At 42.4% G+C, this 26,349-nt stretch overlaps 2 long non-coding RNA genes and 1 pseudogene across 2 annotated transcripts; 1 reads left to right on the forward strand and 2 right to left on the reverse strand.

The window, feature by feature from the left end:
* Positions 1–1,421: 1,421 nt before the first annotated feature.
* Positions 1,422–5,481, reverse strand: LOC128931469 (uncharacterized). The gene is made up of 3 exons (XR_008479874.2): positions 5,133–5,481; positions 3,788–3,837; positions 1,422–3,639 (listed from the first exon to the last, which is right to left on the reverse strand). It is a non-coding gene; the product is annotated as an uncharacterized LOC128931469 (long non-coding RNA).
* Positions 5,482–7,418: 1,937 nt separating this feature from the next.
* LOC144581899 (uncharacterized) lies at positions 7,419–18,413 on the forward strand. Its single transcript, XR_013533310.1, has 3 exons — positions 7,419–7,727; positions 9,736–9,953; positions 17,647–18,413. It is a non-coding gene; the product is annotated as an uncharacterized LOC144581899 (long non-coding RNA).
* Positions 13,378–14,884, reverse strand: LOC100406674 (molybdenum cofactor biosynthesis protein 1 pseudogene; annotated as a pseudogene).
* Positions 18,414–26,349: the final 7,936 nt, after the last annotated feature.

Consider the following 26,349-nt stretch of genomic DNA (forward strand, 5'->3'; position numbering starts at 1 on the left):
GTCCCCAGGCTTCAGTCCATCCCTTGTTTGAAGATTGGGTTTCACTGGGGAGCCACCCCTTTCTGCCCAGGAGCCCATCTGCCTCCTGCCACCGTCAACATGCCATCCACAAAGCTCAGGCTGTTCCTGCTAAGGGGTGCCTGCGGGCCCACACTGAGCCACCCTCAGCATGCCCTCAGCCTCCCTCCCATGCTTGTTGACACCCAAAGTCTGGAGGGGGCTGAGGTGGCAAGAGGCTAGTGTGTCAGTGCTGCCCTGAGTGTACACATACCTGGCCAGGTTGCCAAAGCACCTTGGCTCTACCACAACTTTGCTCCAAAATCAGAGTGGTACTGGGAGCAGGGAGAGTCCAGGGAGCAGGAGCAGGGAGAGTCCAGGGAGCACGAGCAGGCACTTCTGAGTCTGTGGGGGCAGGAGGGCTTCCTGAGCCACTGAGAGGGTCCAGAGCCATGGCTGGGTGGCTGCAGCTTCTTCCAGATCACTGGGCTCCCAATCTACAAACGTGGTAGGGGGCGGGCTTCCACCTGTCACCAACCTGGCTGACCCCATGTATTGCACAGTCCTGGCCATGCTTCCCCAGCTGCAGCTGGTGTCCCACAGAGGCTGCTCCAGAACGGCTGCCACTGCCGTGACTAGCACACAGATAACACCAGCATATCAGAACCATCCTGTGTCTCTATAATTTTTTTTTTTTCTGAGACAGATTTTCACTCTTGTCATGCAAGCTGGAGTGCAATGGTGCGATCTAGGCTCACTGCAACCTCCGCCTTCTGGGTTCAAGCAATTCTCCTGCCTCAGCCCCCCAAGTATCTGGGATTATAGCCATGTGCCACCAGTCCTGGTTAATTTTTTTGTGTTTTTAGTAGAGACAGGTTTCATCGTGTAGGCCAGGATGGTCTCCAACTCCTGACCTCAAGTGATCCACATTGGCCTCCCAAAATGCTGGGATTACAGGTGTGAGCCACCACACCCCACCCATCCTGCATCTCTTTGAATCACTTTTTCCCAGGGGGGGTACCGCTGATTTTGTTTTGGTTGCTTTTGAAATATATACAAATGGAATAATACAAAATGTATTATTTAGATCTGACTTATTTTGCTTACTATGTTTTGAGACTCATCAGCACTGCTTTATATAGATATAGCTTGTTAATTCTCATTGCTGTATTGGATTTCATTGTGTGACTACAGCACAATGTATTTACTGTTGGCCCTCATTCAGTTTTATATAAAAACTGAATGAGGGTTAACAATTTTATATATATTTATATAAATATATATATATATTATATATATATAAAATTGTTGACCCTCATTATATATATATATATAATCTGTCAAATATGTATGTTTGTGGATATGTATGTGAATATATATATATATATATATATCCACAAACATACATACATATTTGACAGACATACATATAACATAAATTTCTGTTGCACATATTTTAGATGTGAAATTGCTAGGAAATAGGACATACATATGGTCATTTCTAGTAGATATGGCCAAATGCTTTTCCTACATTTTGCCGGAGAATTCTAGTTGTACATTCTTACCAACATCTGGTATTACTTGTGTTTTTCATTTTAGACATTTGGCAAATATGTAATAAAATCTTACTATGATTTTAATTTGAATTTCTCTGATGGATAATAAAGTTTTGATATATTTATTGGTCATTTGGATATTCTCTTGTTAAGGGCTGGTTAAATCTTGTGCCCCTTCTTGTCAATTCTAAGCTGACCTATAGTTCCACACAGTCTCAACCCTATGTCATAGCAGGGTGTACATGCATGTGTGTTTATATAAAGTAACAAGCTCACTTTTTAATTCCTATGAAACTGCAAATGGCCAGCCGAGAAAAAGAATTTCGCTGGAAGATTCACATTTTTACATATAAATGGCAATTGTAAAGATAAAGTCATTACATCTCAATTAGGTATGCCAATGACTAAAACCAATGGGAAAGAGTAGAGAATCTAGGTTTATGACAAAAATGGCAGTGGGAGAAAGGATGGTCCTTCAATACATGGTTGTGGGTCAGTTAGAAATCAATACAGAAAATGCATTTTGCTTCTACCTCACAGTACACACAAAAAACAATTCCAGATCTAAAAATGAAAGATTAAAGTGATGTTTTTTTATGAGAAAAAAATAAGAGAACATCCTTCTGACCTTGAAGCAGCCAAATATTTTTAAAGAAGTAGAATAAGTAGAATTTGCTGTTGTCAAGAGGTAAGGTTGAGAGGAAAACGTCTGCAGGACAACTCCAAAGCTTCAGGACTGCGTACTAAGAGGCAAGAGATGTCATCTATTCCGATGAGGAAGAGCGCAGCACGAGCCAAGGTTGAGTGTACAGGTCAGAAGTGTAGTATTGGAAAACTTAAATTTGAGATGCTTATATATTATACTATTATAACAATATACTATTTCTGAAGAGAAGTCAAGTGGACAGTTGAACATGAGTCAAATTTCATGGGAGAGGTCCAGGCTGGAGTGAGAACTTTAGGAACTGTCTGAGTAGAGATTTATTGTACAACCGAGAGTTCAGAGAAGAGGGTCAAGAGCTGAAAATCAGAGTTTTACTGAAAAATGATGGGCAGAAGACCCAAGTGGAAATTCTGAGAAGACTGGGCACAAAGAAGTACACTTTTGAATATGATGTATGGCACGGACATTGTTAATTGGCACATTACAGCCAGACCTCATCTGTGTCAGGGATAGCATTTACCCCATTTTAAGGATGTGCAGACGGAAGTTCAGATGTGTTTAAAATTCACACTGAGACGGCTCTGACCCTGTGTTCTTCATCTTTTTCTTTATAGACACCATGCTCTCTGCCTCACGAAAGAACTACATCCTCATTTCCAAAATCTTTTCAACAAGAAATAGTCAAATGAGACTGACAAACTCTGATAACTTTTTATGCCCCGCTTAATATTAAATAAAATTTGAGATTGTCTTTACTTTTTCATTACGAAAAGATGTTTACTGAGAAAATGTAAAGTGTTCTTTAAGCAGAAGGTGGCTCATAAAGAACTTCATTGTGGTGGAATTCCACGGTGACTTTACACCCACACGTTCTTGTTAGTCAAGTGGCACAAGTTGTATAGTTTGTAGTTGAAGACATATGCCTGTTAGTTCTCTGAACAGTAGAAATACAACTGGGAGTGAAACCCCGACTCTGCTAAAATATAAAAAATTAGCCAGTCGTGCTGGCGTGCACCTGTAATTCCAGCCACATGGGAGGCTGAGACAGGGGAATCGTTTGAAGCCGGAGGCGGAGGTTGCAGTGAGCCAAGATCGCACCACTGCACTCCAGCTTTGTGACAGAGCAAGACTCTGTCTCAAAAAAAAAAAATACAACTGGGAATACATATCTATGTAGAAAGTGTGGTAGGCGGCAAGGCCTATGAAATAAAGAGGGTTGGAGGTAGAAAGAGAAAGAATTTTTTTATTGATCACTATTTGATGTACTAAGAGTGGAAGCTAGGTACAGTGGGATTTTAAGTTAAACGACCAACTTAGAGATACGTTCTGATGGCGCTAATTGAAATATCTCTGAGTTTATGGTGTGATGCCCTTTGTATGTTGAACATGTTAAAGACTGCTTTACTACATCAGGTGGTGCTCCTACAAGAAATGATATTAAATAATAAATAAATAAATGATAAAAAAATAAGATAATAACAATAATAAAAATAAACACATGATAAGTAGTGTAAACACACACATTCAGGCACTGGGCTGCCTAGGTTCAAATCCCAACTCTGACACTTACTAGAACCATGCTCTTTGACAAGATACTTTCTCTCTGTGCTTTCTCTTCATCTGTGGAAATAGGAATCATAATGGTATGTTATTATTATCACCATCATCATTATTATTAGGGTGGATCTCAAAACTAAACAAATTTGCATGTATGTAGCATGTAAATAGGTGTGGCACATAATAAGCTATGTGCTTGTATTTAAGCAAATAGTGTGCGGTAATATTTGTATAATAAGCCAATAAATGTCTATTAAATGCCTGAATGTGAGCCTATGCTGAAAAGAAAATATGTCTCCTTATAAAGTAAAAGGATGCTAGGTGCGAGGCTGCTTGCCAGTGTGTGCATTCAACTTACAGACTTTAACAGATGTGTGCAGTCTCGTACCTAGCATATGCACATCTGTCAAAGTCTATAAGATGAAATTAATAGCAATAAGAAATATTCTTGTGTTGTAAGTCCCTTCTGCGGCTGGAGCATGTGTTGGTTTTGTTTAGAGCTATTTGAGAAAAACTGCCAAAGAAGAAAAATCCATATTTGTACTGCTTGTCTCATCATCAATCAAAGAATATTCATTAATTGTCTCTCCACTGTGCTCGATCTCATCAAGATAAAGTCAGACAACAGCATTTATGATCCATTCCCTGCGTGCAGGTGTAGAAGGAAGTATTTATTAAATGTTTACTTTCACATTGTGTCAGATTCTTTTCAAAGTGAGTAAAAAAGCAGAGACACTATTCTGAAATATAATCATGATTTACAGTTGTGTAGGGATGAAGGTATTGTGGCTCTGAAGGGCACTCTGCACAGCATGAATTCCAACTCATAACTGATGGTGGACATATTCTTTCTATTACTTAGCACGTACAATGCTACTTCCCTGGACAAGTTAGTGGCATTACACTGTCTGGGGTAATGAACTTGAGACTATAATGTTGATAAGCTCAGTTAGTCTTCCACGATGTACACTAAGTCATATCAGAATTACAGGAGTTTCCCATAATTTTGGAACATAAACCAATAACATATTTATACAAATACAGCCCAAGAAAACCAAAACACCAAGCATTCATATTTGACAATGCTTCCTGTCAAATATGTTATACCCAATAAGCCAAATTATGTCAGTTTTAACTTTAGGAAACTAATATCTCACAGGATTGAGTTAGAAAAAGACAAAATTACCTATAAAATTGATCTTGATTATAAAACTTCCATAATCCTTTTATAACCTTTATTAAGGAGTTGGTTAATGTTCCAAGAAAACCTTGTTAATCTGACACAGGAGACCATATACTGGTTTTGCATCAGTGTGCCTTTCACATCAATAATTAACTTATAGAGAAACTGAACTTACTTTATCTTTCTTCTTTTTTTGAGATGGAATTTCGCTCTTGTTACCCAGGCTGGAGTGCAATGGCGCCATCTCGGCTCACCGCAACCTCCGCCTCCTGGGTTCAGGCAATTCTCCTGCCTCAGCCTCCTGAGTAGCTGGGATTACAGGCACGCGCCACCACGCCCAGCTAATTTTTTGTATTTTTAGTAGAGACGGGGTTTCACGATGTTGACCAGGATGGTCTCGATCTCTTGACCTCGTGATCCACCCGCCTCGGCCTCCCAAAGTGCTGGGATTACAGGCGTGAGCCACCGCGCCCGGCCTGGTTTTTTTTTTTTGACGTGACACCGGTGCCACTGGCAACAAAGGCACAGATAAACGGGCGGAACTACGTCAAACCAGAAACGTTCCACACAACGACGGAAGCCACAAGGGAAAAGGCAACCAGCGGAGTGAGAGAATTTTCAACCCCGTTATCTAATATGGAGTTAATATCCTAAATAGTTAAGAAATTCATACAACTCAATAGCAAAAACCAAATTACCCAACATAAAACATTGGCAAGGAATCTCGGGAACATTTTTCCAAAGGAAATATACTAATAGCAGCAGAGATATGAAAACGTTATCAGTATCACTAATCATCAGAGAAACACAAATCAAAACTACAGTGTGACACCACCTCACAGCTAATGAGAGATGGGAAGTACCGGTGAGGGTGTGGAGGTTTCTCAGTTGCTTGGGCCACGAAGACCTTGCACTGTCCCTTCCTACCAGCGCAGACTCGAACCCAAGGCGGAGGGTCTGAGCTGTCTCCAAGCAGGAATCAATGCGTGGGAACTGGTCCAGGTGGCCGGGGTTGCGGCCCCAGCCTTCCGAGCATCCTGCACCGTGGAGACCTCCAGGGTGCCCTCTGGTGGCCAGCGGACGCTAGGCGCCGGCGCTCTGACCTGCACAGGGTTTTTAGCTTTGCTGGGTCATTTTAACGCCGTAATCTCCAGAAAAGCCCTTCCTGAAGTTTTTGACCATACAGTCTAGGACCGTGGGTTTACACGGACTTTTCCCCGTGATGTGTGTCCCCTTTTGAACGGCGACGCAAGACAAAGGAGGGGTGTCCTGTGAAGGACCACGGCGCCTCTTAGCAGTCAGCGGGTCGGTATAATGAGAGCTCAGCTGGCGCTCAGCTCCATACGGCCATGAACCCTAGGAGGTTCACCACGGAAACGCAGGCTCGGGCCCTGTCGAGCTCCGTAGTTTGCACCGAGGAGCTGCAGATTGGAGGTTCAAAGAGGCTCCTGAGCTCCCCACGCACTCACACACTCACTCAGAGGTCATCACATTCCCACCCTAACCCGACAAATCCACCTGCTGTCTCCACGTGGAGACCCCGGGAGGTGACCAGGCTCCCCTTCCGTTGGCAGATGGGCCTGACTAAATCCACCTGCTGTCTCCACGTGGAGACCCCGGGAGGTGACCATTCTCCCCTTCGGTCCGCAGAGCGGCCTGACTAAATCCACCTGCTGTCTCCACGTGGAGACCCCGGGAGGTGACCAGGCTCCCCTTCCGTCCGCAGACGGGCCTGACTAAATCCACCTGCTGTGTCCACGTGGAGACCCCGGAAGGTGACCAGGCTCCCCTTCCGTCCGCAGACGGGCCTGACTAAATCCACCTGCTGTGTCCACGTGGAGACCCTGTGAGGTGACCAGGCTCCCCTTCCGTCCGCAGACGGGCCTGACTAAATCCACCTGCTGTGTCCACGTGGAGACCCTGTGAGGTGACCAGGCTCCCCTTCCGTCCGCAGACGGGCCTCACTAAATCCACCTGCTGTGTCCACGTGGAGACCCTGTGAGGTGACCAGGATCCCCTTGCGTTCGAAGACGGGCCTCACTAAATCCACCTGCTGTCTCCACGTGGAGACCCCGGGAGGTGACCAGGCTCCCCTTCCGTCCGCAGATGGGCCTGACTAAATCCACCTGCTGTCTCCACGTGGAGACCCCGGAGGTGACCAGGCTCCCCTTCCGTCCGCAGACGGGCCTCACTAAATCCACCTGCTGTCTCCACGTGGAGACCCCGGGAGGTGACCAGCCTCCCTTCCGTCCGCAGAGCGGCCTGGTCAGAGTCGGTCCCGGGGCCTTACGTCATCGGGGTTCCCCTCAGTTCAGTCCGTCCCCCCCCCTTCTCCGCGAGCAGCAGTGGTTCCCCCTGCAGGGAAGGAGGCCCCGGAGCAGCTCACGGGAGGGCCCGGCCTCGCTCCGGCGGGGAACACGCAGCCGTCCGTCCCTTCCGACCCCAAACCCGGCGCTCAAGCGTTTCCGGGTCCGGGAAGCAGAAGTTGCGGACAATGTGAGCTGACAGGAAGCCAGCGGCTCTCGGGGAACGGGGACACGCTCTACTCCGCCGGGCCCGAGGGGTGCACGCCCGGACGCCTGGACCCCGCTGAGAAAAGTGCGGTGTCCACAGGTGAAGGGCGGGGAGGGAACCCGGCTTCAGACAACCGCGGGTTTAGACGGCGGCTGTTTCCCGAAGGGTTTAGCTGCTGAGGAACGAGCGGAGGCGCAGGCGCAGAGAGACGCCGTAATTAGCCGAGAAACGGGGCGGCTTAAACAGAGGGAAGCAGGTAGGCGCCGAGGACATCCTGGGCCAGACCTCCGCCCGGGTCCCCGCCCCGGCACTCGCGCGGACCGACAGCGGGCCTGCTGGGGGGAGGGCTGACACGTGGCGGAAAGCAATGTTTTTTATTTGCCACAGTACTTTTTTTTTTTTTTGAGACGGAGTTTCGCTCTTGTTACCCAGGCTGGAGTGCAATGGCGCGATCTCGGCTCACCGCAACCTCCGCCTCCCGGGTTAAGGCGATTCTCCTGCCTCAGCCTCCTGAGTAGCTGGGATTACAGGCACGCGCCACCATGCCCAGCTGATTTTTGTATTTTTAGTGGAGACGGGGTTTCACCATGTTGACCGGGATGGTCTCCATCTCTTGACCTTGTGATCCACCCGCCTCGGCCTCCCAAAGTGCTGGGATTACAGGCGTGAGCCACCGTGCCCGGCCGAGTACTTTTTTTTTTTTTTAATTGCATTTCACGTTTTGGGGTACATGTGCAGAACACACAAGATGGTTGCACAGGTACACACGTGGCAGTGTGATGTGCTGCCTTCCTCCCCTTCACCCACATTTGGCTTTTTTTCTATTATACGTGTGTCGTTATGTTTACAATCTCATCACAAAACGTAACCATTGCTGTTCCACCAGGTGTCCCTTACTGAGTTTCTCAGAATTCTCACCTGGTTTTGAGAAATGAACGTCCTTAGCATAACCCCAACACAAGTCAACCGTTCATGACCCTGACGACTCTTTTCTCCATTATTTTCACTAATATCTGCGAATAGATTGGGAAATACGTGCCAGTGCATATGGAAGTTATGTTTACACTATACCGTAATCTATTCAGTATGCAAAGCATTATGTCTGAAAAATAATATACATGCGTTAATGAAAAATATTTATGTTTAAACTATGCTGACGCAGGGAGCAGGGACACAAAGTAAACACATAACGTGTGAAAAATGGCACCAATGAACTCGCTCAATGCAAGGTTGCCACAAATGTTCACTTTGTAAAATATGGAGCATTTCTGAAATGCAATAAAATGAAGAGCAATAAAACAAGGCTGTGCTTTTAATTATGAGTGTAGTTATGTTTAATTACATTTCTTACTATTTTTCTGTTAGCAACATTTGGTGACTTTAGTTGTTTTTCTTGTCTGTCCTTTCTTTGAATTTGTCAAGTATTTGTCAGTTTTATGTTCTATTTCAACAATTGGATTTTAGCTTTGTCTTTATATTTTTAGTGATTATCCCAAGAATTACACTATATACTTTTAACTTTTTACTTTAAAAATATTATTTTACTTTATTTATATTTTAAGAAGCACACAACCCTATACTTTCTTTTCCCTCTCCCATTCTTCAATAACTAAATTTTTACTTCCATGTATATTCTTGTACTGTTGTGATAGTTAATTCTGTGTATTAACTTGACTAGACCATGGAATGTTCACCTATTTGGTCAAACATTATTCTAGGTTTTTCCGTGAAGATGTTTCTAGATGATCAGTAGAGTGAGTAATGCAGACTGTCTTCCCTAATGTGGGTGGGCCTCATTCAGTCTGTTGAAGGTGTAAAGAGAACTAAACACTCACTCTCTTTTAAGTAGGAAAGAATTATCTGCAACTGCCTTGAACTGAAATACCAGCTCTTCCTGGTTCTTGAGCCCCCTTTGAACTGGGAATTGACTTTGGGAGCTCCAGGTTATAGACTCACCCCTGGGAAAACAAAAGAATAAGCCCCCAGCTCAAGGGTTCAGTAGCTGACCTGAAAGCTTCAATGTGCACCCACCCTCTGGGAGGCACTATCTCCTCTAGCCACAGGCTGAGATTGCTGAAAATCAGACCTCAATCTTGTCTTGTCACCAGCTAAGTTACAAGGGAAGGTAAAATGCCAGACTTGCAGAGTGCCTACTGTTAAAGTGAGGAAACAGGATTCTGAAAACTGAAATGGGGACATGTGGGAGACACTGATGAAACTGGAGCTACTGAGCCCCTAAACTCTGACGGCTCTTTTTTTGCCAGAGGAAGCGGCCTAGCTCCAGAGCAAGCTGTGTCCCCCATCCCAGGAAAAGTGGACTTTCACCTCTGCCTCAGGAGATGAACCCTGCAGTGCTCCAGGAAACTGTGATGGCCTCCCCCAGGCAGTCACCTTGCAACACAATGCCGTTCTTACAGTTCTTATCAGGCCCAGCCCTGTCGCTCCTCTGCTTCTTAACGCCAGTCCCAGCAGGCCCCTCAAGGTGAGGTTTAAAGTGGGACTCATCAGACAGTTTACTGCACTTCAAAAGCCCACTTGAGTCTTTTTAACTTGTACAGAAAGAAATCTGGGGAACATGTGGGAAAATGGATTTTAAGGGTGTGGAATAACAGTGGAAGGAAGATAAAATTGGATCAGGTCAAATTTATTGACATTGGTTGACTAAGCAGAGATTCTGCAGTTAACGTTATGGCTCTGGGCGTTAAAAAATGCTCCACCAGTTGGTTTGGTTTGTCAACTTAAATATGGACCAAAAGGTGGCCCACAATGAGTGAGTTAGAAGTTCTGGACCTGTCTTGGTTGTATGTAGGGGAAGAGACTCTAAGGCAAGATTGAAATGTTAGGGAGATTGGAAGGTTAGAGAGCGTTTATCGGTTAAAACCTATTCACCTATCCTGAGATAGACAGACCTTTCACTAATACTCTGAGAAATAAACTTGTGAGGACAGTCCCAGCATCCTTGAAGAGCCTGTGATAACTTTTCTCTGTGGGCCAGACCTTATGGTGGGAACTGCAGGCACTGACCTGGATAACAGAACGCAGTGGGAGGATTTGGATCCCAGGGTGGCAGGGCCAAGTGGCAGCACTAACCTGCCCAAAGCCAGCTGGGAGTGGTTATCCTAACAAATGTCAGGCCTCCATGTGCAGGCCCGGACCCAGAAAGTCTGAAGTCCTGCCTGCCTTGCCCGATCACACCACTAGCCTTTATCCCTGATAGCCCAGTGGCACTTCCCCGGGTTAAGATGGCTCACCGCACCCTACCATCTTAACTGTTCTTACCCACCCACCATTGTAACTGAACTTATGGTAATGTATACTCCTACCCCTACCACTGTAACTGATCTTATTCTGTAACTTTCACTGCCCACCCCAAACCTATAAACCCAACTCCTATCCCACCGTCCTTCACTAATGCCCTTTTTGGCCTTAGCCTACCTGCACCCAGATGAATAAATAGCCATGTTGCTCACACAAAACCTGTCTGGGGCGTCTCTTCATTCAAAGTGCCTGTTTCAACAATAAACAGCAGAGGCACAGCTGCAATCAGAACAGTCTGGCACACACACCTGTGGCATTGGCTACTTGATGATAATGTTCCCAGAGTGAAATAAATAGGAAGCCCTACTAAGTTCATACTTGATCTACGTAAGCAGAGACCTTCTAGGCCAAGTGAATTGAAGTCTAACTTGAATCGTAAAAACAGAGTCGCAGCCCCTCAATCAGTTCTCAGATTTGAGCTAGCTTACAGACCCAGAATCCCCTGAATAAAGGGGATGCAGGGTCCCTTAAGGAAGATCCCTGGTACACTGCCAAAATTTATACTGTTAATTTGTATAAATCTGTTTCCTAACCTTCCCCAAAAGGACCTGTAGCTGTTACCAGGGTAGCTGCACACTAAGAAAAACAGAAATAATCAAATCTTTGGGGACTACTGGACAATGGCTCTGAAGTGACGCTAATTTCAGGAAACGCCACCAATCAGAGTCAGGGTTTGCAGAGCTCAGGTGGTCAATGGTGTTTTAGTTCAGGTCTTTTTTACAGTTGGCCCACTGGGTTCCTGAACCTGGATTATTTCCCCAGTTCTAGAATGTGAAATTAGAATAAACATACTTAGCATCTAGCAGAATCCCCATGTTGGTTTCCTGACCTGTGAAGTAAAGGATGTTATCGTGAGAAGGGCCAAGTGAAAGTGTAGCAGGAGCGGCTGCGGGAAACGGATCTCTCGGACACCAAATACAGGAGGAAGGAGTTTATTCGGCCGGGAGCAGGGTGGCATAGTTGCCTAAATGGATCTCTCGGACACCGAATACAGGAGGAAGGAGTTTATTCGGCCGGGAGCAGGGTGGCATAGTTGCCTAAATGGATCTCTCGGACACCGAATACAGGAGGAAGGAGTTTATTCAGCCGGGAGCAGGGTGGCATAGTTGCCTAACAGCCAAGCTCACCTAACAAAGGAAGTTTCCTTCTTTATATAGGCTTATACTTTAGAGGTTACACATAGAAGAATCTTAGGTTTATAGCTTAATATATGAAAAGGGTCTCAGTTTACGGTCTCAGTTTACAGTCTCAGGAATTACATATGAAAAGGGCTTCGGTTTACAGTCTTAGGAATGAAAAGGGGAAGTTTACAGTCTTAGGAAAAAAGGGGAAGTTGATCTGAGATGCCTGGGTCTCCCTCTTCAAAAGGTGCTCAAATTGCCTCTACCTACGAAGCCAAAAGCCATACCACATTCCCAGAGGGACTGCGGTGAATTCGTGGCACTATCAAGGACTTGAAAGATGCGGAGGTGGCGATTCTTATCACATCCCCATTCAATGAGTTTATTCGGCCTGTGCAGAGCACAGATGGATCTTGGAGAATTCAAGTGGATTATCCCGTGTTTATCCAGATGATGAATCCAGCTGCAGCTTCTGTACCAGTTGTGGTTTCTTGCTTGAGAAAGTTATATTTCTCCTAGTACATAGGATGCAGATATTGTCCCCGTACCTGTTAATAAGGAGTCACAACCAGAGCTAAGGGGACTGCTGAAGGCAAAGTATAAGAACTTAGTTACAAATACCAGCTGTGACCATGCCCCTCATTACAGAAATGAGGGCTGTAATTATTAGGAGTATTTCCCCTTTATTTATTTATTTATTTATTTTTTGCATCATATCTTTATTTGTGCACTGTGCGGGTGAAGGCAGTCTCTCACCATCTTCTTTCCCTGATATGCTCCAGAATCAAGAGGTGAAACAGCCATGAGCAGGGCCAGGTGTGGGCTGCGTGGTCCGTCAGGAGTCCTTAGGGCTGTGACCCACGTGTGCATATCCTGTTTCAGAGGAGGGGTCCTGAGGAAAGGGGGCCAGCAAGACTGGGCAGCGGTTAGGCTGAAAGCCTGCAAGTTTAGAGGGACACAGACTTGGGCAGAAGGAGAGATGAAGTCAGGGCAGGACAGGGCTGCAGCTTTGCGGGCTGAGGGAGGCGGAGCTGCTGGGGAGAAGCTGGGGTGCATGACTCAGCAAAGTTCCTCTGCTTAATAAGCCCTAAATCTCTCCCCACCAGGGCAGAAGAGAAAACCCAAAATGAGAAGGAAGAGTTCTGGCCTGGACTGTCTGAAACCAGTGGTCTGAAATAGTCCACAAAGAACCTGATTTCTCAGTTACGTAACATTCCTGGCTGCAGTCCCGCTCCCATGACCCTAGTGTCTGTCGTGGAAGGCTTGAGGGCCTGCTGGTATCTTCCCTACAGAAAGGAAGCTCATTGATCATTAGAGATCATCTAGCAGCAGGCCTAGTAGGGGAGCAGGCTCTCTTCGGGTTTACTGCTCAAGGTCAACAGTGGCTGTGATTAAAGGGACCTGACATCTCTCCCTCAGCCCATCTCCAGGCCTGGCTGGGCCATGGGTGAGAACGGCAGGAAGGAGCTAAGCTTGACGGAAGTCCCCGCGCTGGCCAGCAGTCTTGCTAATGAGCTTGATCTCCTCCAACACAATGTCCCTGCTGACAGCTTTGCACATGTCGTACAGGGTGAGGGCGGCCACTGCAGCAGAGGTCAGGGCCTCCATCTCCACCCCGGTGGGGCCTCGAGCCTGGCAAGATGCCCAGGTCTCCACAGCATGGCGTGTGCTGTCCAGCGCCAGCTGCACCTGGACGTGGCTCAGGGCCACGTGGTGGCACAGAGGGATCAGCCTGGACTCCAGCCAGCTGGGCCACCACCAGGGCATCTCCTTTCTTGAGCTGGTTCTGCTGGACAAGCTTGAAGGCTACAGGCCCCAGGAGGACCACGGCTGAGGCCACGGCCACCCGTTCCATGTCTGGCTTCCTGCCCACATCTACCATCGCTGCCGGTCCTTCCGAGTCCACATGAGTTAGTTGTTCTGAGGTTAGCTGGGGTCCTGAGGGGTCAGCAGAAGCACTGGAACCTGGGCTAAGGCGCTTTGAGTTGGCATCTGAGTCTGCATCGAAAGTGTAGTGTCTCTGAAAGGAGCCAGACCCCAGCTGCTGCTGGGCTAGAGGAGGGATCTGGGGACCCTGCATCCTTTCCATAAAGTGGCCATCTGGCTGGGGAAACTCATTCTGGATCTTAGACCCTCAACATGGAGGGCATCCCAGGAGGAAATGCTTGGATTGGCTGTTGGGGAATCATGGGACATCAAAAATAACTTGATGGGTCACCCATCGATGAGGCAGGCTCATGGGCCGGTTCTTCATCTGGGAAATACTGAACATGCCTGCATGCTGCCGCTTCTTCCTGCCCACAGCAGATGATTCTCAGCAGCTCCTGCTCAGAGGCCCCAGCTCGCAGGTGGTCCCGCAGAGATACCTCAGAGTTTCCAAAGAGGCAGACCTTGAGGTTCCCATCAGCTGTGATTCGCAGGTGGTTGCAGGTCCCACAGAGATGCTCAGACACAGACGTGGTAAAGCTGATCTGGCCTTGGAGGCCGGGATTTTAAAGGCCTTGGCTGTGCTGGACTCCTCCTCTGGCAGCTTCTCCAGCTCTGGTCACGGCTGCCGGACAGTGTCCAGCATCTCCTTGTAGCTGACCATCTTCTTGAAGTTCCACTTGTTGCCATCAAAGGGCATGTACTCTATGAAGTGCATATCCGGGGGAGGCCCTCGGTCAAGGCCGCAAAGTCCAGGAGTTCGTCCTCATTAAGGCCTCGCATCCCCTTTATTTTTAATGAATATGTTTGTTTAAGTGCATGTATCTTACTTTTCCTGTAATATTTCCTTATTATGTAATAGAAGATACGTTGGCTCTATATCATAGTAGTTATTAAGTATTGTTAACTTTACATTATAGTAGTTAAGTTATGTGACTTCAAAAAGAAAAGTAAATGTCACACAAGGACTTTATCTCCTTTTCTGGGGAAGGAGGTAGCACGTTTTTGGCTTTACGCAGGGTAGTTCTATCAGACTAGGTGAAATCATGGCCTCGTTACTGTCCTTACTTGGAGTTTAAGTATGATTTAAGGAGATGCTACAGATGCCAGGTTGACAAGGGGTAGACTTGTGATGTCTAGTTTTATGTATTGACTTGACTAGGGCAGGTGGTGCCCAGATGTTTTGATACACACTCTTTTGAGTGTATCTGCAAGAGTGTTTCTGGATGAGATTAACATTTACGTTGGTAGACTAGGTAAAGCACACTGCTCTTCCCAATATTGGGTGAGCCTCAGCCAGTCAGTTGAAGGTGTGACTAGAACTAAAGGCTGACCCTCCCCCAGATGAGAGAAAAAGTTCTTCTGCCTGACGACCTTTGCACAGGGACGCTGCGCTTCCTGGTTATGAAGACCTCTAGCAATTGCACAAGCCACTTTCTTACAGTCAATCTTTCTTTCTCTCTTTCTCTCTTTCTATTTTTCTTTGTCTGTTGGTCTGTTTCTCTGGAGAATGCTAATGCAACCAGTTAATTAGTATTCTTGCTTCAAACAACCATTTATCTTGTAACAAAATTAATAGAGACATGCACTTTGTATTTACCTACATATTCTCTATCTCTGAGATCCTTCATTTTAGAGATACATGTTTCATCTGCTATGATTTCCCCTTCCCTCTGAAGAATTTTCCTTAACGTTTCTCATAGTGCATATTTGCTGACAATAAATTCTCTCTGCTCTTGTTTGTCTGGAAAATATTTTGTTTGAATTCATAAATAATTTCTAGTTATATAATTCTACCTTTATAGTGTTTTTTTCTTTCTGTCGAGACTTAAGATAGATATCTTTCCATTGCCTTTTTTCTCACATCGTTTTTGACCACAAGTCAGAGACAACTGCTATTCTTGTTCCCTGAAATACATAGGTACCTATTGTTCTCTGAATGTTTATGAAGATCCAGAGAATACAAATGTTTACCGATGATTTACATTACGATATGGCTTGCTGTGGTTTTTATTTTGTTAAAGCAAAGTAAAACTCACCAGCAGGTTGTTAAATTTCTTGAAATAGTGGGTTTATAATTTTCACCAAATTTAAACATTTTAAGCCATTATTTGAAGCTGTCTCTTTTCGAGTGTTCTAGTTTTAGATCTTTAATCCAGTAGCTGTTGTACTCATTGTCCAAGGCTCTGTTATTGATGGATTGATTACAATCTTTTCTTCCCCTGTGCTTTAGCTCAGGTAATTTACTCTGCTATACTTTCAAGTTTACCTATCTTTACCTTTTTATTTCTTTTTGATATGGGGTCTCACTCTGTCACCCAGGCTGGAGTACAGTGGCACAATCTTGGCTCATTGCAGCCTTGACCTCCTGGGCTCTAGTGATCCTCCCACATCAGCCTCCTGAGCAGCCAGGACTACAGGCACACACTACCATATCTGGCTAGTTATTTGTGTTTTTGAAAGAGATAGGGTTTCACCATGGTGCCCAGGCTGGTCTCAAACTCCTGACCTCAAGCAATCCACCTGCCTAGGCCTCTCAAAGTTCTGGAGTTGTAGGCATGAGCCATTGAGCCCAGCCATTTTTACTTTCGAAGTGCATGGCATCTATTTGTATGCTTGGGAGAGAGGAATTTGGTACCCTGAGTGCTGGAGATAAAATAGTGAATAATAAAGGTTTCTTACCTCACAGACTTCTAGTCTTAGAGATGACTGAAGAAGTAACTGGTAATTATCTTAAAATATGCTGACTTTTTATGACTTCCCATAAAAATAAGAATATAAGAATAAGGGCCGAGCGTGGTGGCTCACGCCTGTAATCCCTGCACTTTGGGAGGCCGAGGTGGGTGGATCACGAGGTCAAGAGATCGAGACCATCCTGGTCAACAAGGTGAAACCCCATCTCTACTAAAAATACAAAAGTTAGCTGGGCATGGTGGTGCGCGCCTGTAATCCCAGCTACTCGGGAGGCTGAGGCAGGAGAATTGCTTGAACCCAGAAGGCGGAGGTTGCGGTGAGCCAAGGTAGTGCCATTGCACTCCAGTCTGGGTAACAACAGCGAAACTCTGTTTCAAAAAAAATAAAAAAAGAATATAAGAATAGGGATCACAGTCAAGCAATTAGCATCATCTTGGGGGTTGTGGACGACTTTCTAAATGAAGTAATGTTGATGCCGGGACCTGAATGATAAATAATATGAAACAGGGAAGAAGGAGATATTCAGGGAAAGTATTTATTTGAAAAACTCAAGGAAACAAGAAAGATATTTGATGAATTCAAAGAAATTAATTAGTGGATAAAGGTATGCTGCCAAGAGCTGTGGTGGTAGGGGTGGTGATGGTGACAGGGTTTGCTCTGAGGCTGAGATTCCAGAAAGATGCAATGGTGAGTCCATGAAGGGCAGTCTAAGCCATGTTAAGGAACTTATATTTTGTCCAAAGGAAAATTGGGAGCTAATACATAATTTTGAGCAAGAGAATCATACAATCAGATTTGTTTTGTAGAAACATTGCTCTAAGGGCAGTGTGGAGAATGAATTGGAAAAGTATCAAGGGCAGTGGGGTGAGCCAGGAGACTTAGAGCATTAGATAGAAAGCTGTAACGGCAGTAGGAGCAAAGAGAAGTAGAATAATTAGAAAGCCAGTCAGAAGAAAGAAGGAGGTAATCGTATGACGGAATGTGTGGGAAGTGGTAATGAAGGAGAAGGACAAGTCAAAGAGGCTCTCTGGGTTTGTTTTTGCCTGAACTCGTGAGCTTAAGGTAGGTTTTTCCTAATCACAAAAGACCTAGCTCCATGCCTCTTCTGTTCCTCAGATCCCTGCAGCCACTTCAAGCCAGTGACGTCTTTCCATTCTCTGCAGTTCTGTTGAACCGATTTGGTGCCTCTGCCCTTATAAGACAAGATACAACAAGAGAGGCAGCAGCATACAGGAAATAAAAGCATGGCCATGGGGGGTGCATGGGCTGTTAATGATCCAGATCTACAATTGCTTTGCTCTTTGTCCTCAACTTGTCTGTAAAATGTGAATAATCCGAGTGATTACAACCATCCTGTACGGCCACCGTAAGTATTAAATGAGTTAATGTACAAAAAGTGCTTAAGCAGAAGCCTGACACATAGTCATCATCATATAACGCATTTATGTTATATTTACATATGATATTATATGAAAGCTGTTTTGTTGTTATTGTCACATAATTTCTTACCTTAACTACATGATCAGCTTCCAGGAACCTGCACCCAGGTTTCGTGTGTCTTTTCTCTACTGTTTCTAACCCTTGGTGGATCCGTGAAAAACATTTTGGCTTTGTGATATCTTCATTAGAGTGGCTTCAGCGAAAAACAACTTGTTCCTAGAATATATTTAGTGGGCATATACTTTTTGCCTTGAAGCAAAAAAAGATTTCTAAATTTTGTTTCTAACCAAAAAATAAAAAAAAAAAGGACATGCATCAAATGGGAAAATAATTACTTTTTCAAATATGTTTTATAATTAAATGGGAGATGAGTTAAAGCTGGAAATTTTCTGCTGCTTCTGTAGCAATGCAGTTTTGGAATCTGGAGACTTAGCAGATATATAACTTATTGTAGCAAATTAAAATAATTTCAATTACTGCTCTGCCTTTTTCCTTCTAATTCTAAATGGGGCCAGTTATTTTTTATAAAATAAAAGGATATCCAGCAGGGCCAGGGTTTGAAAAGAGCATTATTTAAGCTTACATTTAGCATATTAAGAATCTGTGAAAAATTATTTTTGCTAGTAATTATGAACTCACAAAGTAAATTTTAAGAAAAAGTTCTTGCAGTCTGTGTCTGCCAATGTGTAAACGCAGATTGGGAAATAACAAGTGGTTGTGTTCTCTGCAATTTTTATGACTATCTTAGTATTTATTTCCCCATGTGGCTTTCAGAAAAGCCAATTGTAGTTCAATCAGTAGTATTTTAGACAGCTTTCTCAGTAGTTAGAAATACATTACACACTCAAAAAGGAAGAAAATGGGGAAAATAGAAGATTATGGAAAATGTACAGCAGTAAATAAATGGTCTCTTTTAGCACAGGATTTTGAAAATTGACTCTTAAAGCAGAAACTCTCCACCCATTGATGTAGATAGAGGTTTCAAGTTCGTTTTTGGAAATTGAGAGATTTATGGCTACATTTAGAATATTACACTTGTCTTTCAGTTTTCCAGTCTTATTGAGATATAATTGACATGTAAAAATTGTATATATTAAATAATTACAGTATGGGTATTTTGATATAAATGTACTTTCTATAACAATTTCCACAATTAAGCAAATGAATATATTAATCACCTGACATACTCTTTTTTTCTGACGTATGAGAACATAACTTCTATTCCCATAGCAAATTCCAAGTATGCAATACATTATTATAAACTATATTACCTATGCTATATATTATAACTCTAGAAATAATTCATCTTATAACTAAAAGTTTATACCCTTTAACCAGCACTCAACTTTTTCCCCACCCCCAATCACTGGCAAGTACCATTCTAACTTTCTGTTTCCCTCAGTTCAACTTTAGATTCCACATATAAGTGATACGAAATATTTGTCTTTCTGTGTCTGCCTTATTTCACTTAGCGTAATGCCCTCCAGGTTCATCCACATTGCTGCCAATGCAGAATTTCCTTCTTTTTTCAGGCTAAATAATATTCCATTTTATATAGTCATGTGGTACATAATGACATTTTGGTCAATGAGGGACCACATATTTGATGGTGGCCCCATAAGATTATAACAGAGCTAAAACATTTCTATTGCCTTGTGATGTTGTAGACACCATAATATTATAGTGGAATGCACTGCTCACATGTTTGTGATGATACTGGTGCATCTACTGTATTTCCAGTCATATAAAAGTATAGCGCATGCAATTATGTAAGTACATAATACTTGATGATAATAAATGACTTTGTCACTGGTTTATGTATTTGCCATACTTTTTAAATTTCATTTTTTAAATTGACAAGTCATAACTATACATACTCATGGGGTATACATGGCGATATATCAATACATATAGTGTATAGTTGTCAGATCAGGAGAATTAGCATATTCATCACCATTTCTTTGTGTTGGGAATGTTTAATAACCTCCTTTTAACATTTGAAATGACATACTATTGTTAATTACAGTCATCTTACAGTGGAATAGAGCAGTGGAACTTATTCCTTCTATCTTCAAGCTTCCTATATATTTTTTAAAGGTATTATTTCATTAAATATGGTTTTTATTCATTTTTCCTTCTCTTCTCTCTTGGGCACACCCCTCATGTAAATATTTGTTTACTTAATTGTGCCCCATAAATCCTGTAGACTTTCTTGTTTCTTTTCTTTCCATCTTTTGTTTGCCTGTGTTATTCCAATAGACTCGTTTCAGGTTCAGAAATTCTTCTGCTTTCAGTCTGTTGTGGAAGCCTTTGATTGTATTTTTTACTTCATTCCTTGAATTCTTCAGCTTCAGCATTTATGTTTGGTTCTTTTTTATATATCTATCTCCTTACTAAAATTTCTTATTCAAGTCATGATTTTTTGTGATTTTGTTGTCTATCAGTATTCTGTATTTCACTGAATTTCCTTAAGATTATTATTTTAAATCCTTTTTCTGATATTCTATACATTTCCTTATGTTGGGGTCTGTTACTGGAGAATTATTGTTTTTCTTTGGAGATGACACATTTCCTTGCTTTTTTCATGGTCAATGTGTGCCTACACTGATTCCTGTGCATATAGTAGAAAAATCACCTCTTCCAATTTTATAGAGTAGGTTTCATAGGTTTCCATACTAGTCACATTTCTGTTTCTTAGTGCCTTTGGCTGACAGAATTTATGGCAATGGTGGTTTGGCTTTGGAAGGGGTGGGCTCACTGGGCTGTTTCTCAGGTTGGGGCCCATGTGTGCACATGATGGGTCAGCCAACTGGGATCTGGCTGACTGGGGTGGAGGCCACAGGGCTGTTAATCTGTCCAGAAGCTTAAGCACACAGTTGCTTGAACAGTCTGGGGCATTCCTGCCAGGAATGGCTTGTGGGGCAGTTTCTGCTGGGGGTGACCCATGAGGCTGTCTCAGGCCTGGGAGACAGGTACTGTTCAGTTGGCATGTTTTTCAGGGCTGCCCACAGGCGTATTTCTCAGGCCTGCAGTGTGGTCACATGGCTTCTTGGCCGGCCTGGGTATGTGCCTGGGGGAGGCTGCTTCTTAGGATGTAGATGTGGCCTGGCCTAGGGGTGTGTCTGCCGTGGAGGATACAGGGCCTTTTCTCAGGCTTGGCTTACAGAGGGTGATTGGAGGGGAGGAGTGCACACCTTGTTTTCCTAGTCCAAAACAACGTGGCTGTGTGAATTCCTAGCAGCTCAGGGCTTGCAAGGATTATGAGATTCTACCGTAATAAGGATTGTAGGTGTTTGTGGTGGCAATGGGGCTGCTGGGATCTTCTGCTTACCTTTTCCCTATAGTGGGAAGTCTCCCTGACTCTGGGCCAATCCCATCTGGCAAGGGAGATGGGGCTGCAGAGGCCAGGTGCTTCCTTGTTGCCTTCCTGGACTTCCAGTCACGACATATGCATCTACATTTCCCAGCTGCATTCTAGCGCGCTCCCTTTCACCCTGTGTAGGCCTAGGCTAATATGTGTGTTTGCATCTTAGTTTCTAAAAAAAGCTTTGAAAAGTCTTTTTTATAGCTGTGCAATGTTTGTTTTAAGCTAAGTGTTATTACAAAAGAGAAAGTTAAAAAAAAATTACACGTTTATAAAGTAAAAATGTTACAGTAAGCTAAAGTTAATTTATTAGGGAATAAGAAACATTTTTAAATAAATTCAGTGTAGCCTAACTGTACAGTATTTATAAAGTCTGCAGCAGTGCACAGTAATGTCCCAGACCTTCAGATTCACTCACCACCCACTCACTGACTCAGCCAGGGCAATTCCAGTCCTGTAAGCTCCACTCACAGTAAGTGCCCTATACAGGTGTGTCATTTTTTAATCTTTTATACTATACTTTTTTATATAAAGATATGCTTAGATATGTAAATACTTAACTATAAAGAATACAGTTTTACAGTTGCCCACAGCACAGTAACATGCTGTACAGGTTTGTAGTATAGGAGTAACAGGTTACAGTATATAGAGCCTAGGTGTATAGTAGACTTCATTGTCAAAGTTTTTGTAAGTACACTCTACGATGTTTGCACAATGACAAAATCACCTAATGAAACATTTGTCAGAATATATCTCCATTGTTAAGAGTTGCGTGAGTATAAAATTTCTTTATTGATCCATCTATCAATGAATGTCTAGGTAGTTTCCACATCTTGGCTACCGTGAATAAACATTGGAGTGCAGATATTTCCCTGACACACTGAATTCATTTCCTTTACATCCAGAAGTGAAATTGATGGATCACATGGTTGCTCTTTTTTTTTGAAAAACCTTTATACTGTTTTCCATAATGGCTCTGTCAACTCATATTCCTACTATCAGTGTGTGAAAGTCTCCTTTTCTCCACATCCTCATCGGTACTTCATATCTCTTATTATTTTGGCAACAGCCAACCTAACAGGTGTGAGGTGGTGTCATACTGTAGTTTTGATTTGTATTTCTCTGATGATTAGTGATACCGATAATATTTTCATATCTCTGTTGGCTACTGGTTTTTTTTATTTTTGGAAAAATGTTTCTGAAATTCTTTGCCTATTTTTTATGGTGGGTAATTTGGTTTTTGCTATTGAGTTGTATGAATTTCTTAACTATTTAGGATATTAACTCCATATTAGATAATGGGGTCAAAAATACTTTCTCTCACTCTGCTGGGTGCCTTTTCCTCTTGTGGCTTCCGTCGTTGTGTGGAACTTTTTTGGTTTGATGTAGTTCCGCCCATTTATCTGTGCCTTTGTTGCCAGTGGTACTGGTGTCATGTCAAAAATAAATAAATAAATAAATAAAAACACATCACCGCCAAGACCAGTGCCAAAAAGTATATTCCCTATATATTCTTTTAGGAGTTTACATTTGGAGGTATTAGATTTGTCTTTACTCCATTTTGAGTTGATTTTTGTATACTGTATAAATTAAGGACCCAACTGTATTTTTTTGAATATAAATATCCAGTATTCCCAAAACCATTTGTTGAAAAGACTGTCTTTTCCCGTTAGTATTCTTCAGCTGAGTTTCCTTTGCGGACCTCTGTTCTGTACCATTGGGCTGTGAGTCTATTTTTATGGTAGTACCGTATCATTTTGACTACAGCCTTGTAATATAGTTTGAAATTAGGAAGTGTGATGCCTCCTGTTTTGTTCTTTTTTTCTCAAGGTTGTATTGGATATTCAAGGTTTTTTGATTGCATACAAATTTTTGGAGAGTTTTTTTCCCCCATTTCTGTGAAAGACAGTAGAATTTTGATATGGATTGCATTTTATCTGTAGTTCAATTTTGGTAGTATGGACATTATAACAGTATTAATTCTTTCAATTAATAAATGTAAGATATCTTGCTATTTACTTGTGTCTACAATATGTTTCATCAGAGTTTTATAGTTTTCAGTGTACAGATCTTTTACATCTTTGGGTAAATTTATTTCTAAGTATTTTTTAAAAACTATTTTGAATTCAATCATTTACTGATTTCTTTTTAGGATAGTTTGTTGTTAGTATGTAAAATTTACTTACTGGTTCAAATGGGTTTTGTGGAGTCTTTAAGGTTTTCTATATATAATATTATTGGCAAACAAAGACAATTTTAGTTTTTTCCAGTTTGAATGCTTTTTATTATTCTTACTTATGTGATGTACCTAGAACTTTCTGTGCTACATTGAATAGCAGTGACAAGCTTGTGTATTCTTGACCTGTTCTTGATCTTAGGGAGAAATCCTTCAGGTTTTCACCACTGAGTATGATGTTGGCTATTGGCTTGTCATATAAAGGCTTTATTATGTCGAGATACATTCCATCTATATTTAATTTGTTAAGAGTTTTTATTATAAAAGGATGTTGAATTTTGTCGAATGCCTTGTCTGCATCCATTGAGATAATCATATGATTTTTGTCCTTATCCTGTTTATATGTTGTGTCTACCCTTTTGATTTGCATATTTTGAATCATACTTGCATCCCTGGGAAAAATTCCACTTGATTATGGTGTATAAACCTTTTAACACACTATTAAATTTGTTTTGCTAGAATTTTTTTAAGGATTTTTGTACTCACATTTATGGAGATATTGACTTGTAATTTTTTTTTTCCTTGTAGTGTTCCCTTCTGGCTTTGGTGTCAGATCAGTGCTGATTGTAACATGAGTTTGAAATTATTTTTTACTCTTCAATTTTTTTAAAGGAATTTGAGAAGAATTGTTACTAATTTTACTTAAGTGTTTGACAGAGTTGCCAGCAAAGCCATTGGATCCTGAGATCTTGTGTTATTTTGGGGAGCTTTTCACTTTCTGATTCAGTCTCCTGACTTGTTATTGGACTGTTTAGGTTTTCTATTTCTATGTATTTGTCCTTTTCTTTACAGATATCAGTATTTTGGTGTATAAATGCCCACAGAGGCCAATTATGATTCTTTGTAGTTCCGTGGAATCAATTGTAAAGTCTCTTTCATTTTGAATTAAAATTCACAAACATGTAAAATTAAACAATAAACTTTTGAACAACCACTAGGTCAAAGAAGAAGTAAAACAAAATTAGAAAATATAGCAAGACAGGCTGGGCGTGGTGGCTCATGCCTGTAATCCCAGCACTTTGGGAGGCCAAGGCGGGTGAATCATGAGGTCGAGAGATCAAGACCATCCTGGTCAACATGGTGAAACCCTGTCTCTACTAAAAATACAAAAATTAGCTGGGCATGGTGGTGCGTGCCTGTAATCCCAGCTACTCGGGAGGCTGAGGCAGGAGAATTGCCTGAACCCAGGAGGCAGAGGAGCTGCCACAGGAAAAGAGAACTATAGGCCAATATCTTTGATGAACTTAGGTGCCAAATCCTCAATAAAAGACTAGCAATTTGAATTCATCAGTATATCCAGTGTATGGAAAGGATCATACACTCTGACAAAGTGTGAATTTGCCCTGAAATTCAAGGATGGGTCAACATATGCAAATCAATCAACATTTATACCACATTAACATAATAAAGGGTAAGATTCACATGATCATCTTCAAAAATACGGAAAATGGCATCTGACAAAATTCAAGAATATTTCATGATAAAAAAAAACCTCACCATAATAAAAGTCATGTATTATACGCTCACAGTTAACATTCTCAACAGTAGCAAATTAAAGCTTTTTTATTTTTTCTAAGATCAGGAACAAGGCAATGAGGTCCATGGTCATCACTGCTATTCAACCTAGCACTGGAAGTCCAAGCAGGGCAATGAGATGAAAAGAAACGATGGCCATTCACGTTGGAAAGCAAGAAGTCAAATTAACGGGTTTTCTTCAGAGGACGTAACTATATCGTCTACAGATACATGTGAAAAATCCTAACAGTGCCACCAAAGTCTCAGAACTAAGAAGTAAATTTCTCACTGACTGAAGAGGACTGAGCACAACTTCTGCCCAAGCATAAGTTATACAAAAGCAACTCTGAATATATATGAGATGCAAATTTTATCAAATAACCGAATGGAAATTTCTGAAGTGAAAAGTATAATTATCAAAATGAAACATTTCACAGAGAGGATAATAAAAAGATTTGAACTGGCAGAGGAAAGAATAAACCAATTTAAGACATATTATTAAGAAAGAAAGATACCATCTGAAGAAGGGAAAGAAAAAAAAAGAAAAATTAAAGATGCCTCTGGGAACTATGTGACCCACTTGGAACCAGTGGTTTAAAAATCATTCCTTCCTTTTAAAGCAATTGACAACAGAGAGCTCTGAATGTTACTCCTACTTAGTCTCATTTATCTTCTCCAGGATTCCTGTGTTAGGGATGTTAGAACTGTCCGTGCACTTCATCTCTACGTTCCATGCTTGGCCTCTGTGTGCTTCAGTGTGGGAATCTTTCCCTTGACCTGTCTTCCAGTTACGCAATGCTGTAATCCGAGCGCCCAATCTACTGTCCAATGTATTTGCTGAGTTCTTAAATTATATTTAGTTCTGAAATATCCATTTGAAAATTTCCAGCTTATGGAGGATATTCTACATTGTTTGACGTATTGTGTGCATTTTTCCTCCTAATTTAAGGTGTGGTCATTAATTATAGTCATTTTAAAAATGTACTCCCCTGTATATGTGCTCACCCGTCTGGACCATCTTGATACTACTTACAGTGTCTCTCTCTGCTTCTTTCTTCTTCTTTTTTCTTTTCTTTTTTTTTTTTTTAAGATGGAGTTTCGCTCTTGTTACCCAGGCTGGAGTGCAATGGCGCGATCTCGGCTCACCGCAACCTCCGCCTCCTGGGTTCAGGCAATTCTCCTGCCTCAGCCTCCTGAGTAGCTGGGATTACAGGCACGCGCCACCACGCCCAGCTAATTTTTTGTATTTTTAGTAGAGATGGGG

Source organism: Callithrix jacchus, chromosome 3 (genome assembly GCF_049354715.1).
Source record: "Callithrix jacchus isolate 240 chromosome 3, calJac240_pri, whole genome shotgun sequence".
In the NCBI taxonomy this organism is placed as follows: domain Eukaryota; kingdom Metazoa; phylum Chordata; class Mammalia; order Primates; family Cebidae; genus Callithrix; species Callithrix jacchus.